The sequence below is a fragment of the Thamnophis elegans genome, chromosome 11 (assembly GCF_009769535.1).
Source record: "Thamnophis elegans isolate rThaEle1 chromosome 11, rThaEle1.pri, whole genome shotgun sequence".
Taxonomy (NCBI): domain Eukaryota; kingdom Metazoa; phylum Chordata; class Lepidosauria; order Squamata; family Colubridae; genus Thamnophis; species Thamnophis elegans.
Genome location: NC_045551.1, coordinates 30,112,768 through 30,128,728, shown reverse-complemented (window position 1 = coordinate 30,128,728; position 15,961 = coordinate 30,112,768). Strand labels below are relative to the sequence as shown.

Sequence of the window (15,961 nt, the reverse complement as noted above, 5' to 3'; positions counted from 1 at the left end):
TCTATCTCTCTATCTCTCTCCCCTCCCTTCCTCTTTCTCTGTCACTCTGTGTGTATGTGTGTGTGTTTGTGTCTGTCTGTCTGTCTCTCACTCACTCACTCACTCACTCACTCACTTAATCACTCACTCTGTGTGTGTGTCTCTCTGTGTCTCTGTCTGTCTGTCTTTCTGTCTGTCTCTCCCTCCCTCCCAACCTGCAGATGGGCTCAGGACCAGCGGAGCCTCTTCCTTCTTTTTAACCAGGTGATCTTTCCTAAGACATAAAAAAGAACCTTAATTACAGACTCAACAAAAGAAGCTGGAAAGAGATAATGAGGCCAAGAAGCTGAAACCTGGGACTGGAGAAAAACCTTTTCTATCCCCTTACCAGCCCATCTGGGAAGATGACTAACATGAGGGTGATCCCTCCCCCCATGGATGGGTTCCAGACCAGCGGAGCCTCCCTGGACGTCGCAGCAGCAGCAGCTCCAAGTGCGCCGATCTTGGCGTTTTTCGCATCGGGGCGTGCTGCAAGAGGGAGTGAGTGAAGACCTTTTCTAGCCAGCGCAAAGGACTTCCCTGGACTTGCTTTGCAAAAAGGTCTTCACTCCCTCCCTCTTGCAGCCCGCCCCATGCGAAAAACGCTGAGATGTTAAGCAAGGGACACATCTGTTACTTCAGTTAGAAAGGAAAGCAACTTCAGAGCTACGGCTGGCATCGGGCCAGCAAAGGCTTCCCACTGACCTCTCCCCCCAATCTCCGAGTTCCTGACAGATCGAATTATTTCAGCAACATCTCCCCCCCCATGGCACCCCGCCTCCCCCTCGCACATCACCTCCGCTCCATTCTCCAGCAAGCCTCATGGGGTTTTTTGCCTTTAGGAATAAGAATGTTTAAAAGGCTTTTTTTTAATTTGAAAAAATTATGATGCAGGTTCTGAAAGATTGAATCTCCGTCGCACGGCTACGCTTTTTCTTCCTCCAAATAATGGTCACTGCTTATTGTAGCGAGTCAGCCTCCTAACTTCAGTCCAGGCTCTGCAATTACCTTCTCTCCCCCCCAAACCCACAGAAACAGGAGGGAATCAGTCATTATCATTAGCACTCTCTCCCACGCCTGGCCTCCCCTTTGGAGGTAAGGGGCAGGGAAGAGCAGATCTCCTGGGGACACAAATATTCCCCAAGTGGCCACCATCCGATTCTCGTAGCTCCCTCCCCAAAAACAGGAGAAGAGTGAAATAATGCTATGCCTTGTAAACATGGATCTCCAACGCCAGGTCCACACCCAGAGGTTCGGGGCTTCCCTCCATGCCACCTGCACAGCCAGAAGCTGCGTCCACAGGCTCCGTGGGGAAAGGCGGGCCATGGGAAAGGGGAGCAAGTGCACTCCCCACCTGCCCGCTCCAATCTCGCCTGCCCAATTCCCAAACCCTCTCTTCGAAAAGAGTTCTCCAGCAGCCTCTGGCAAGGTGTTTTCCCCGCCCCGCTCAGGCCGAAAGCAAATAAAGCAAATAAAATATAAAATGCTGGTTTACCGTTCTCTGCTGCTTCTCTCCCAGGCTGGAGCCGAGAGGAAATTCCTGTCCTAGTCTTCCTGCTGCCCTCGTGGCATGGGGAAAACGGATGGTACTTTGTCCCTTCTGTCTCCCCGTTGCTCAGAAAAGCAACTCCGGGAAGGTCCTTTGGTGGCGGCAGGCGTCCTAGAACCTGCCTGCTAGCAAAGGACCTTTCCAAAGTTGCTTTTCTGAGCAATGGGGAGACAGAAGGGACAAAATACCGTCAGGCCGGGACGGGTATACAGGGGGCGGGGCAGGCTTACTTCCGGGTCCGGTCATAAAAATCGGGACTTTTTAAGAACGCCCCGGGACGTGGGACAAATTGTGTGAAATTGTGACTGTCCCGCCAAAATCGGGACGTCTGGTCACCTTACCTCTCTCTTATATCCTAATACTCAGAAATGCATTTTTCCAAAACTATCTTGCTTTCCAAGACCTAAGAAATATTTTATCAGTCTTTGTTTATATTATAGTTCTTGCCTACTTTCATCCAGATCATCTTGTTGATTTTCTATAGAAACTCTGGCAAGCCAAAATTCTTTATCGTATCCTATAACAATGAAGCAGCATTCCTGAAATCCTTCTTCTGAGGCCATTTGAGTTATTTGTAAAAATAATACAGGCAGGAAATAGATAGATCGGTAGGTAGGTAGGTAGGTAGGTAGGTAGGTAGGTAGGTAGGTAGGTAGATAGATAGATAGATAGATAGATAGATAGATAGATAGATAGATAGATAGATAGATAGATATGGATGATAGATAGATAGGTAGATAGATATGGATGATAGATAGGTAGATAGATAGATATGGATGATAGATAGATGATAGTTAGATGATAGATAAATAGATATGGATGATAGATAGATGATAGATAGATAGATAGATAGATAGATAGATAGATAGATATGGATGATAGATAGGTAGATAGGTATGGATGATAGATAGATGAATGATAGATAGATAGATAGATAGATAGATAGATAGATAGATAGATAGATAGATAGATAGATAAAAAGGTAGAAGGGACCAGAAGAAAACCTGGAATTTTTTTTATCAGAATAGAAAATAACTTGACTAGAAGGGTTATAGCTTAAACTATAAACACAAACATTTTATGTAATCTATAAATGTATTTTTAAAAGGTAGACTAGACCTAGAAACAGATGCCACATTTGCCTAAAACTACTCTTATTAAGACTAGCTACAATAATAGAAACAAGATGGATTGACTCTGTTATAGTGGTCTAGGTGCAACACCAAAAAGACCAAGTTAGAAACAGATTGTCATGGTAAATCAGGAATAATAGAATCTTGTAAGTCTGAATATGTTTCTTCTCTTCCCTTTTTATATTGATGTGAATTTGTGGTGTGGCTCTATCTGAGATATTTACATACCGTTATTCCTTCTTCTGGGCTTCTGCAATACGTATTTCCTTGTTGTGTTAGTAACACATCTTCCCTTTCTTTATCAAGGATTTATCTCCTTACTCTCTACAACATCTTCAGTTCCAATTCTCCCAAACACCTCCATATATTTGCTTTCCATGTTGTTGTGAAAATTTAACAATCAGCAAAGAGATAATAGTAAGTATATAAAATAATAAATATAAAGAGAATTAGAGTTTTTGTGAGGCTGATAAAGGGTTACAGGGAAGTAACCATCTTTCTCTGATGGAAAGAGAAAATTAGAACACAAAAATGAGAAGATAGGAAGGAAAGAAGGAAGGAACATGCCTGAATATGAGATGATGAGACACAGTGACTAGGAATGTAGAGGGATTCTTCTATTTTGGCAGATCACCTAAGATAAGTCCACTCTTTCAACAATAGGTTTATGAATTAAAAGTCTCAGTATTCATATACAAATATTTTGTTTATCGATGGAACAGGAACTTTACCTTGTTTGTCTACTTGGTTTTGAAAAATGATATCTGGAGTAACAGAGACATATACAATTAATGGTGACAGCTTTAATACTTTTGTAGTCAAGTTGCTTCAAATGGAGAGTGAATATGTTGGTGTATGTTTAAAAATTAATTAGTATTGACTGTCTCATTAAGAACAGTACTTCAAAGTGTGGATAGCTATAAAAGAAATAGAATAGCTCAGCATTTAAAAAAATAAACAAGTAATTAAAATATAGCTTTTAAAATTCCAAAATGATTTGAAAAGTAGTAAGCGAAATCCTTTAAATAATAGCTTAAAAATCAAAGCAACCCCATATACATCAACAATTAAAACAAAATTAATTGGCAACATTGTTTAATCTTTATATACTAAGCAATCAAATGCACAGGCCATAAGATGCATAGAAGTATATTGATTCATACAATCTGGCAATCTGAGATCAAAAAGTCTTTTTAAAATCCCTGTGGTTAATTTTTAGAGTGTGTTTTGTAATTCTTCTCTGAAAGTTCATTCCCAGATGACACAATGTATGTCAAAATCAAAACCTCAAAACCTCATATAAGCTTTGGATCAGAAGAGGAATGAATTCTGTTCATCACATACATATGTGTGTGTGTGTGTATGTGTGTGTGTGTGTGTGTGTGTGTCTGTGTGTCTGTATGCCTATGTGCATAAACATATGCAGATAAAGAGGACACATGTGGCATCCATAATAATAAGGTTTTTTTTTGTAATCTGGCATGTATTAAAATAAGCTCAAACTGACTAATGAAGTTATTTCCCCATATATCAATAATACTATGGTCTTCACAGAGTAATGCACCATGTCAAGCCATTAGTAAATGATAGTTGGAGCCATCAGGCAGATGGCATTTCATTAATCATTGACTTACTATAAACATAATTGAAGTCACTCATTTCTGTTCTGAGAAAAAGGCTAAAGTATATGACTGAAGTATTAAAATGCCCAAATTAGAATATCATGTGTTGACTTGTGAGAAGGAAAATGAACAGAAGTGACATCTATCTTCTCTGTCCTGACATTTTGCCCCTAATTCCTTCAGAATCAGAGGGTAGTAGGAAAGTTCTTCTCCAGTCTATTGTTTGTCTTGCGGTCCTGCTTCCAATGACTATTTTGTAAGAGATCCCTTTGGGACAAGTGATAATGCAGAAAATATCTAAGGGCAGAGTTAGCCTTTGAAAACCATACCTCAGATAAATACATTCAATTCTCCAGCATTTTGCATGGTAGGTGGCAATATTATAATGTTCTGAATTGCTAAAATGACCCTCTGTTCTTCTTGATGTCTTTGCTTTTATATGCAATCTGTTACCAACAAAATTAGTTGGTTTATTCCGTTTAGACCAGTTTTTAAAGTAGTCTAAATTTATTCAGCCTCCGAGAATACTTGCAGAAAGCAAAGGGATTTAGGATCCTCAGTCCCCTCCCCTCCCTTGTCTTATCCTACCTGGCCTTGTCTAATCCTTTCATGTCAGTAATTGTAACAAGTTAATCTATGTAGAAATTTGGACAGAAGACTGCTATATAGTAAAAAAACCTAAGAGCACAGTTGACATATATAATCACCTAAGAATGTAGTGTCATTAAAAATGTAGAAGAATGAGAGGGAAAAGAAATAAAGAAATCAGAAGTTTTGAGGAACTAAATGAGATGGCAAAAATTATTATCAGAAAGTGCCATGTGGCACTCATAGTGGTTGTAAATTTGTAAATCATTTTTACTCACATATGCAATATTATCAGAATATTCCTATAATTCAAATTTTTCCAGCAATGTTAAATACAGAATATTGGGAAAATGAGGCCGAGGAGTGCAATTTACAATTGTTTCAGAAAGTGGGAAAATATTGATTGAACTTTATTAATTATTGTTACCTGAGGTTTAGTGCAACAAGCCAAGATTCAAGGGACAAAAGTAGCCAGACACACAGGTCTACAAATGAAGTGCATGACCTTGATACTGACATCTAAAGCTTCACTAGCTTTCATGCCTACCAAGCCCTTCTGAGCGCTATACAATTTTCCAAAGCCAGCTGGTTGGGGACTCACTGGGTGTAGTTGATTGGACCATGCCCCAAGTGACTGGCTTATTTATTTGCAGTTAGGCATAAAGACTCACGTTAAGTTGTAATTCTGAAAGTGTTATTACTGAAGTCTATACATAAGAATCTAGTCAACTAATGGTCAGCACTAAATTGGTGCTAGATAAGAATCAATAAGGATTTCATTAGGGATGCGGTGGCTCAGTGGCTAAGATGCTGAACTTGTTGATTAGAAAGGTCTGCAGTTCGCCGGTTTGAATCCCTAGCTGCGTAATGGAGTGAGCTCCCATTATTTGTCCCAGCTTCTGCCAACCTAGCAGTTCAAAAGCATGTAAAAATGCAAGTAGAAAAATAGGAACCACTTTTAGTGGGAAGGTAACAGCCAGTGGTGGGTTTCAATTTTTTTAGAACCTCTTCTGTAGGTGTGGCCTGCTTTGTGGGAGTGGCTTGCCAGCCATGTGACTGAGTGGGCATGGCCAACTTGTAAAATGTAGTGAAACTTATTTAGCAACGCTCTTGCTTAGCAACCAAAATGTTGGCTCAGAAACTCTGGCATTTGAAGCACGCAAGTCTTAAAGCTGTCAAGTTACAAGACCCTTGCACCCCTAACCCTTTAGAAAAACCCCAGGGGTGTTCAAACTTGACAGCTTTAAGAGTTGTGGACTTCAAATCCCAGAATTCCTCCTCTCTCTCTTCATTTTGATGATGTGCGGACAGGCGGGGGGAGGGAGCTGGAACCAGTTCTAAATGGCACTGTAGATTTGTGGAACCTCTTCTATAGAAGAGGTTAGAACTGGCAGGAACCCACCCCTGGTAACAGCATTCTGTGCACCTTCGGCATTTAGTCATGCCAGTCATGACCACGGGGATGTCTTTGGACAGCACTGGCTCTTCAGCTTTGAAACAGAGATGATTATCTTTACCTTTAAGGATCAACAGAATTTGGGGTGGGGGTTGGAAATGGATTGCTAGTGGCAAAACAATGACTCTAAATGGATGATCATTTAAGTCCACCCCCACCCCCGCCCCAGCTTGCGTGAAAGAGAGAGCAAGCAAATGATTCAAAGTCATCCAATGTGACATCTAGTGGTGGTTTTGGGAACCTCAGAGATTGTATTCTCAGAAGTTGTTTAAGGATTCAGATATTTTATAAATTCATCAAAATGTAAAATACAGAAGTACAAAGAAAAATGAAAATAAGGGGAAAATAAGGAAGGAAGATGAAAAAGAAAAGGGGAAAAGACAGAGAAAAGCACTGACTTCCAACTCCTATTGGGACAGTAGAATAAGGTATAGTATCATAAAACCTCAACTTTTTACTTTTATATAATAATGTATAGAAGCCATTTCTATAACAAAACTTATCTAATCAACAAAACCCAAAATCAACGGTTCATTTTTTTCCACCTCAAGTGCAAAGTTCAAAACCATTTTTCAAGTAGAAACAAAATTAATTATGTTCTTTTCTTTACTATAAGCAGTCAATGTTGCCATTTCTGTTAACTCCAGTTAAGCCAATCAGCCATTGTGGGAATCAAAGTATCCTTCCACTTTTGTACATAAAGTATTCTTGCTACCATCAGCATATTAACATCAAAGATCCATTTTTTTCAAGTTCTTTATCCATTAAACCTAAGAGAAAAGACTCTGGTTTTATCTTTATATTCACTTTCAGAATCTTTTATATTAAGATGTGAATCCCATTCCAATATTTCTTCACTCTGTCACATGTTCACCATAAATGGTAAAAGTTCCTTCTTTATATTTATATTTCCAACATTCAATTCAATAATTTATGCATTATTGACAATTTAGTGTTAGATACCAATGGTATATCATCTTATAAAAAGTTTTCTTTTAAATTATAATTTTAAGTGTCCACGTGTTCTCCTATTTCTAGGGATAGAGGAAAGGTTATGTTAAGACATGCGCAGCAAACTGCCATGATCTCAGTAGCTGGTTAACTCAGATTCCTATGAGCTCACCTAATTAACAGGACCAGGCAGTACCGGGAACCATTGAGAAATGTGAAGCCTCTACCCTGGCTGGAATGTTCTTAGAGATTGACAAGGAGAATATGCCAATTACAATGCTGAGCTATATGCTCTTTGCTTTGCTTGTAAAAATGGTATAAAAAGAATAAACTCTGCAAAAGGCAGACAGACATTTTGGATGAACCCTGCCAATCTTTCTCCTATTGTTCTCTTTTTCCTGACATTTACTAGAGTCAACCTGTTTTTTCAGGCCAGATATAGTCTAGTATAAATGATCTAGTGAAAATTTGTGAGATGAATAAGACTAATCAAGTACTAGACAATAAGTATAGAAACAGAAATAAAACAAAATTCATTCTGTCTCTTTTCTTTGGTGAATTGTGATCTGTTTTACTTCGTTAAGTTTGGAGTTTCTTACAGTAAGCCAACATTATCAAAGCAAGTTCAGGGTACAGAGCACTCATGAGTAGTAAAGGTGCTAGTCTTTACCCAAATATGGTTGGTACAGCTTTGGATTCTGGGATTAGATTTATTTATGAGCCACAACCTATCTCTGAATGGAGCAATACTTCCAAGACTCATTACTTAAACTATCTGAGACTTCCCTGCCCATTTGTTCTGTACTTGACCCTGTACTTGGTGATTCTTTCATGGACTTGATAACGTTAAATACAGAATATTGGGAAAATGAGGCCGAGGAGTGCAATTTACAATTGTTTCAGAAAGTGGGAAAATATTGATTGAACTTTATTAATTATTGTTACCTGAGGTTTAGTGCAACAAGCCAAGATTCAAGGGACAAAAGTAGCCAGACACACAGGTCTACAAATGAAGTGCATGACCTTGATACTGACATCTAAAGCTTCACTAGCTTTCATGCCTACCAAGCCCTTCTGAGCGCTATACAATTTTCCAAAGCCAGCTGGTTGGGGACTCACTGGGTGTAGTTGATTGGACCATGCCCCAAGTGACTGGCTTATTTATTTGCAGTTAGGCATAAAGACTCACGTTAAGTTGTAATTCTGAAAGTGTTATTACTGAAGTAATATGCCCAACATTATGATTTTTATTACAAACTTATGCATAGACAAAGAATTCATAATTATAATTTGAAACAGTAATTAGAAAGCGTTATGTTACCCTTATTCATATGTTCCATAAGTCTGGATAAAGAATGCTTGGTGCATGGTAGGAATAGATAGCTGTTTCCATCCTTTTAATGCAACTACATACTCTGACACACCCCTACCAATATCTGATCATCAACAGTGTGAAGGGTGCTGTTTCTACCACTATGTATATTAGGTTTCCTCTGTCAATATAAGAATATATTTTTATTTTTATCACCATATTTTTGGAAGTAATTTCTTATATAAGTCAAATGTATTTATCTGAATAAATTTGTAAAATATATATTTTTTAAAAAATGTACATAGCTTAGTATTTAATGCATTTCTTAGAATACTCTTTTTAAATATAAATATGTACTAAATGTAGTGTAATCAATAGAATTACAATAGAGTAATAGAAGAGCCGAGGTGGCACAGTGGTTAGGGTGCAGTACTGCAGGCCACTTCAGCTGACTGTGATCTGCAGTTCAGCGGTTCAAATCTCACTGGCTCAAGGTCGACTCAGCCTTCCATCCTTCTGAGGTGGGTGAAATGAGGACCCAGACTGTGGGGGCAAGTTGCTGACTCAATTTGCTAAAAACAATTTGTAAACCGCTTAGAGAGGGCTGAAGGCCCTATTAAGCGGTATAGAAATCTAATAAATAAATAAATAAATAAATAAATAAATAAGAATAGGATAGGATAGGACAAAACATGACAGGACAGAACTGAATAGAATAGAATATCAGTTAGGCATGAACTGATTTTTGGTTTTGATAATCCACATCTAAAGATTCCTAATAACAGGAAGAAAATTATATAATTTGTATTAAAAATTAATTTAAATTTAAATTAGTTTGGTTTATTAGGGATTCTTTTTTTTTCCTTCTCAGTTGTTAATGTATAATTAATATGATAGTAACGGGGAAATACAACTCGGTACATAATATAAATACTTAGAATGCAATAATATATGAAAAGCACAGAAGAAGTATAGCACCCCAAATCTTTTAATAACAAATTTCTCATCAATGTTAGAAACAGAAACAGAATTGATGTGTGTGTGTGTGTGTATGTGTGTGTGTGTGTGAGAGAGAGAGAGAGAGAGAGAGAGAGACAGACAGACAGACAGACAGACAGACAGACAGACAGACAAAACCTTTGTTTTTTCAAGTGTGCCCTTAAAGAATTTTGACCAGTTATCAAATGCTGGAATTGTAATACTGTTTAAAAGAAATATATAATAGTAATTCAGAAGAGCTACATCAGCTTATATGACTTAAGTGACTTGGTAAGATTCCCTCCTTTTCTTTGATCTCTGCCTTCAGATTGATCCTGTGGAAGATAAAGTATACAGTATTTTCATTCAGGGTTTCAAATTTTTGTAATATCATGCACTTTTAATCATCATGACATGGAGGTAGCTATTGAAACAAACTAAATATTATCCAATTAAAGAGGCTGTCTTAAAAGTGATGTGATATTCAATAGCATTAATTGTTATTTTCTATCTGGCAGAAACTCTTTCCTATATTTGATGGGTTGCCATATCAGCATCCCTGGATAACTTCCTAGCATACAGAAGAAGAAAGGACAGGCCATAGAAGGGTATTACATAGCATAGGAAAGTGAGGCTACTGCTTGAGCATAACAAAAAGAATGAATTAAAATTAATACCATGCTCTTTTCTAGTTTCTTTATAATTTCATATCTATCAACCAATTTCATTGTATTTAAGTACAATGACAATAAAGATTATACTTATCAGCTAATGGATTCAGCCAGGATGTCAGCAGGGTTTTTATTAATCAAGTTAGTTGCAGGGAATGGTTTAAAGAAAATATGTAAAGTAGATTTGTGCAACCTGATGTTCTTCTGAGTTTAGTTTAGTTTAGTTTAGTTTAGTTTGGTTTGGTTTGGTTTGGTTTAGTCTTTGGTCTGTGTCTTTGAGTCAATGCTGATTCCTAGTGACTGCCAGGACAAGTCCCTGCAGTTTTCCTGGTAAGATCAGAAGTGATTTGCCGTTGCCTTCTTCCTTGGGCTGTTAACCAACCAGTTGACTTTGTGCTTAAGGTGGGACTAGAACTCAGAGTTTCCTCGAGTTTGTCTGATGTTTACACCAAACTGGTTTTATAAATGCAGTGTATAAACTATGCTTAGTATTACAAATCCCATAATTCTTGGACCTTTGTCATACTGGCTGATCTTTACTGGACTACAGACTGAAAGAGATGGTGGGTGCTAGGTTGCTTAGAAGGGACTCTGGACTTTGTTTTGAAAGATAGGGAGTTTCTTAATCATAGTCAGAAGACAGGGCTCTTACTTTGCTCTTGATGCTCATGATCATCCATGAACTATGCTATGTGAAGTAACCTGATTCATTAACCTCAGAGCAACATGATGCCTTAAAAGCTAGGCTTGGATTTTCAAGTAATTCTAACTATTCTCTGCCATCTACTGTCATCTGGGTTTTCTTAAATATGGTAGCCCTACACATATATACATACATACATACATACATACATACATACATACATACATACATACCATATTTTTTGAAGTATAAGATGCACCGGTGTATAAGATGCACCAAGATTTTGAGGAGGCAAATTTTTAAAAAAGTTTTTGCACTCTGCAGACCTCCCCAAAACAACCAATTTTTGGTGAAAACAGACCCGTTTTTTTGTCCAAAAAAAGGGCATGCATAGCCTTTAGGAGGTTTATAGAGTGCTCCTGGGGGCTGGGGAGCAAAAACGGCCTATTTTCCTCTCATGTTTGCCCTCCCCAGCCCCCAGGAACACTCTGGAAGCCTCCTAAAGGCTATGCATGCCCATGTTTGCAAAGGGGACAGGGTTCGGGAGGCAAAAAATGCTGTATTCAGTGTATAAGATGCACCCAGATTTTCTGCGCATCTTATACTCTGAAAAATACAGTACATACATACATACATACATACATACATACATACATACATACCAATAACAAAAGTCAGAGTGGAACTAAAAAGACTTTTGGATCAGCACCACAGCACCATTTGTTCTATTTCTTTAGGTCATTCATAGGTTAGTGTAATAATTGATTTTACATACAACCCCTTTGTCATATTGGAGTACAATGAACCAGATAATTGTGTCTGAGATAATTTCTTTGGACAATTGTTTACCTCGTGTAATTTGGGGAATATTTAAGGAATCTCTATGCTGATATTTTTATAGTTGAAGAGCTATCTATCAATCCATCCATCCATGTATGTAAATTGAGGTATTAATACCACTCTGTAAACCCTTAGTAAGATCACACTTAAAATACTGCATCCAGTTTTGGTCACCACACTATAAAAAAGATGTTGAGACTCTAGAAAAAGTGCAGAAAAGAGCTACCAAGATAATTAGGGGACTGGAGGCTAAAACATACAATGAATGGTTGCAGGAACTGGGCATGGCTAATCTAGAGAAGAGAAGGACTAGGGGAGACATGAGAGCAGTGTTCCAATAGTTGAGAGGCAGGCACAGAGGGGAGGGGGTCAAGCTATTTTCCAAAGCACCTGAAGGCCAGACAAGGAATAATGGATGGAAACTGAACAAGGAGAGATTCAACCTGGAAATAAGTAGAAATTTTCTGACAGTGAGAGCAATCAACCAATAGAACAGCTTCCTTTCAGAAGTTGTGGGAGCTTCATCACCAGAAGCTTTCAAGAAGAGACTGGACTGTCATCTATCAGAAATGGTATAGTGCGGGGCGGGGGGTTGGACTTGATGACCTACAAGGTCCCTTCCAACTCTGTTAATCTGTAATCTAATCCCTAGCTAATTATTTGCCTCACTAGTAACATTTGCCTAAAAAAATCAAATCAGTACCACATTTCCAAAAGTGATATAGAATCTTCCTCCATTCATTTATATATGAGTCAGATGCAACACCTGTAACTATGGAGAAATACAGATCATATCTAGAATACTATGTATACTAATTGTGCTTGATTGGAATCCATAAAGATAGCTTAAAAGGGACACAAGAGAAAATAAAATTTGTCCTCCGTTATTCCATAACGGAATAATGAAATTTCTGAGTTACAGAAATTTAGCAAAATTAAAGTGGGGAATTCACTTAAAATAGCATACCTAATATTGAGCTGCATATTTTGCAATGCATTAAACTGATAAGTAGGTAATAGTTTTGTTTAATACTGTATATCATAAAATAGCATCACAATTTTAATATTAGCCTATATGTCAATCTTTTTAGATTAGCCCTCCTTGCATTCATTCTTCCCTGGATGTATAGCAAATACATTGCCAAGAAACTATAACAGATAATTATTATTATAATTTTCCTCTTTGGTGCTTCCTTAAGGAGGACCAAGGATATGTTTGGAATTCAGAACAGAAATTTAGACAGTCTGTTTGGACATTTAACAGGGAAGAGATTGTGTGATGGAACTCATATTTGGATTCTAGCTCCAGTTTAGAACTAAGTAGCTATTTTAATTAACAGACCCATTGGGTAAGTCGCATTAATACCCACAAAAAAGTCATGTATTGATAACCACTGGGAAAATAATATTTTTCTTTTTCCTTGAGAGCATATGTGGCAAACCATGGGCTTCAGTATTGTTGAAGTGAGTAATTTCCGAAGGAACAATTATGAATGACTAAAGTGCAATAGCTCCCTGAAGCATCATCACAATTTCTGCAGTGAGTGTTTAATTGTAGCCAGACTCTGTAACCTTAACATAGCCTGTGTCCTTGCCATAACCCTAGGCATGGGCTCCACTCTCCAACATATGGGAAAATTTTTCAAGCTGATTGCTCCAATCTGATTAAGGGAAGTTATGTAGCTGCCATTTATTCAGCATCTTGTTACCACACTCCCACAGCTGCTTTGCAACATATTCCTATTAAAGTCATTTTCTGCTGGCTCTTATTCCAGCATATCTTGTGAAGTCATTGTGCATTGTGACTCTATGGATTGTTTTTGGGGAGACACCACAACTGAAAAAGAATTGTTTTATATGATATACTTCAGAATCAAACCTGAACTTCTGGAAAAAGATTCTTCAACCCCTGTAATAAGCAAGAACTAAAAAAGCACATAGAGCATATAGCATAAGTAGATGTGATGGTTACCATATCACCATGACCATGTTCTTTTCATGATTAAAATTAATGATGCAGACGCTTGGATATAGATGTGAGAACAGGACGTTGCTTTCTCTAGGCATGATATTCTTGCCTCAGAAAAAGGATGTGAGTGGACAGTAGGTAAGGAGTCCCTGCAGATTTCCTTCTGCTAGTCGTTGCTGACTATAGGGGGCGATGCTCCTGTTTCAAGGCTATGGGGCCAGCGCTGTTTGAAGACTCTCACCATGTGGCCAGCATGACATCACAAAGCACTATCTTTCCAGTGGACAATCTACTCACATTTACATGCTTTCGATTCCTAGGTTGGTAGGAGTTGGGGCGAGGACAGGAGTTCACCCTGTTGCGTGTGCTTGGATCTCGAACCTGGGCTGCCAGATTTCCAGCCAACAAGTCCAGTGTCTTAACCACTCAGGCATCATGCCACCCTTGGATGGTAGAATTTGCATATCCTTTAATTCAGTGCCAAGGTAGTCATCTGTCATCCATCATTTTCATCTGTAATTCTCTTGTGATAATGTTGCTGCTCCTGCATATCCGTATAACCACCATATTTCTATATTCCACCACAGTGGAAACCAGGAGAAATGATGATCACCCATAGCTCAATCTGAAAAGCTGTTCTTCAGAACTATAACTGTGGTTGAGAGCAGAATTTACTAATTACTATTAATACTACCAAGTATAAACAAACAAACAAACAAACAATATGTCTGTGTGAGAGGTCTTAACAAGAAATCCAAGCTGTAGTACCAAAAAGTAAATGCTTACATGAAAATGCAAATAAAATATCTTGCAGAGAAGAAAACTCAGAACTACAACTCAATACAAATCAAGTTTGCATGATAGGATGAGGTACAGATGGACTGATATATTCTGACTATAATCCTTAATGGCAGAATTATATTCCACTGTTTATTTCTGCAAGACCTATTTGCTACTGACCATTAATGTAAATATGGTATGAATGAAGCTTAATACACTGATTACATAGCTGTCTTATTCTTCTGTATTTAGAATATATACAAGATTAATTTTAATACTAATAAAATCATTATTGATAAGGTCCTATGGTGTATGCAACTGTGTGAAAATGTTGCCAAATATTTCTCTTCACTTGTGTTAGTCAGCAAAAATATTTAGATGACGTAAAATATTGCATCTCAAGTCTGTCAAAAACTAACCTCTTACACAAATATGATGAATTAACGGTGGATATGAGATTTTAAAACTTTACTCACTTTATATTAATGAAGAAAAAAATCCTGTTTGAACACACATATTTTAATGAATAGTAATAAGCCTCTTTCAACAAAGTGAGACTTAAGTTTGAACATTTTTCTTTAAAAAGACTTATCCCAGATACTGAAGATTACACATTGATTGCAATGTTCAGGATGAAGATACAGTATATAGTTTTCAAATTTGACCCATTGAAGAAATAAATAGTTTTGTACCATCACCAAACCATTTTTTTTTCCAGAAAAAATAAAGATGGTCTCCAACTTACTGCCTCTATATGTGTAATAATAGCTTTCAAAATTCACACTTAATATAGCCACAGGAGACAGAAACCTTCTGGGGCATGTCTATGTACTATTTTTTTTTTTTTTATTAAACATTTATAGGCCGCCCTTTTCCCTGAGGGGACTCAGGGCGGCTTACAATAATAGGGAGGGGAGTGCAGGACAAAACACAAAAGAAAATGTGAGTAAAAGTAATTAGCGGTAAAAACACAACATTCATTCAATATTCGGGAGGGGCGAGAGTAGAGTCTTATCCCCAGGCCTGACGGGATAGCCAGATCTTGAGGGCTGTGCGGAAGGCCTGGACGGTGGTGAGGGTGCGGATCTCCACGGGGAGATTGTTCCATAGCGTCGGAGCTGCAACTGAGAAGGCTCTCCTCCGCGTAGTCGCCAGTCGGCACTGACTGGCGGATGGAATTCGGAGGAGGCCTACTCTATGCGATCTGATGGGACGGAGGGAGGTAATTGGCAGAAGGCGGTCTCTCAAATAGCCAGATCCACTACCATGGAGCGCTTTATGAATGGTAAGTAGGACCTTGAAGTGCACCCGGAGATCAACAGGTAGCCAGCGCAGCTCACGGAGGATCGGTGTTATGTGGGCGAACCGTGGTGCGCCCACAATCACTCGCGCGGCTGCGTTCTGGACTAGCTGAAGTCGCCGGATGCTCTTCAAGGGCAGCCCCATGTAGA

General features: G+C 38.3%; 1 long non-coding RNA gene across 1 annotated transcript; it reads left to right on the top strand.

Annotated features, from left to right (window-relative positions):
* The first annotated feature begins 4,448 nt into the window (after nucleotides 1–4,448).
* On the top strand, nucleotides 4,449–14,813 carry LOC116514927. Its single transcript, XR_004256172.1, has 2 exons — nucleotides 4,449–4,689; nucleotides 14,051–14,813. It is a non-coding gene; the product is annotated as an uncharacterized LOC116514927 (long non-coding RNA).
* The last annotated feature ends 1,148 nt before the right edge of the window (nucleotides 14,814–15,961 follow it).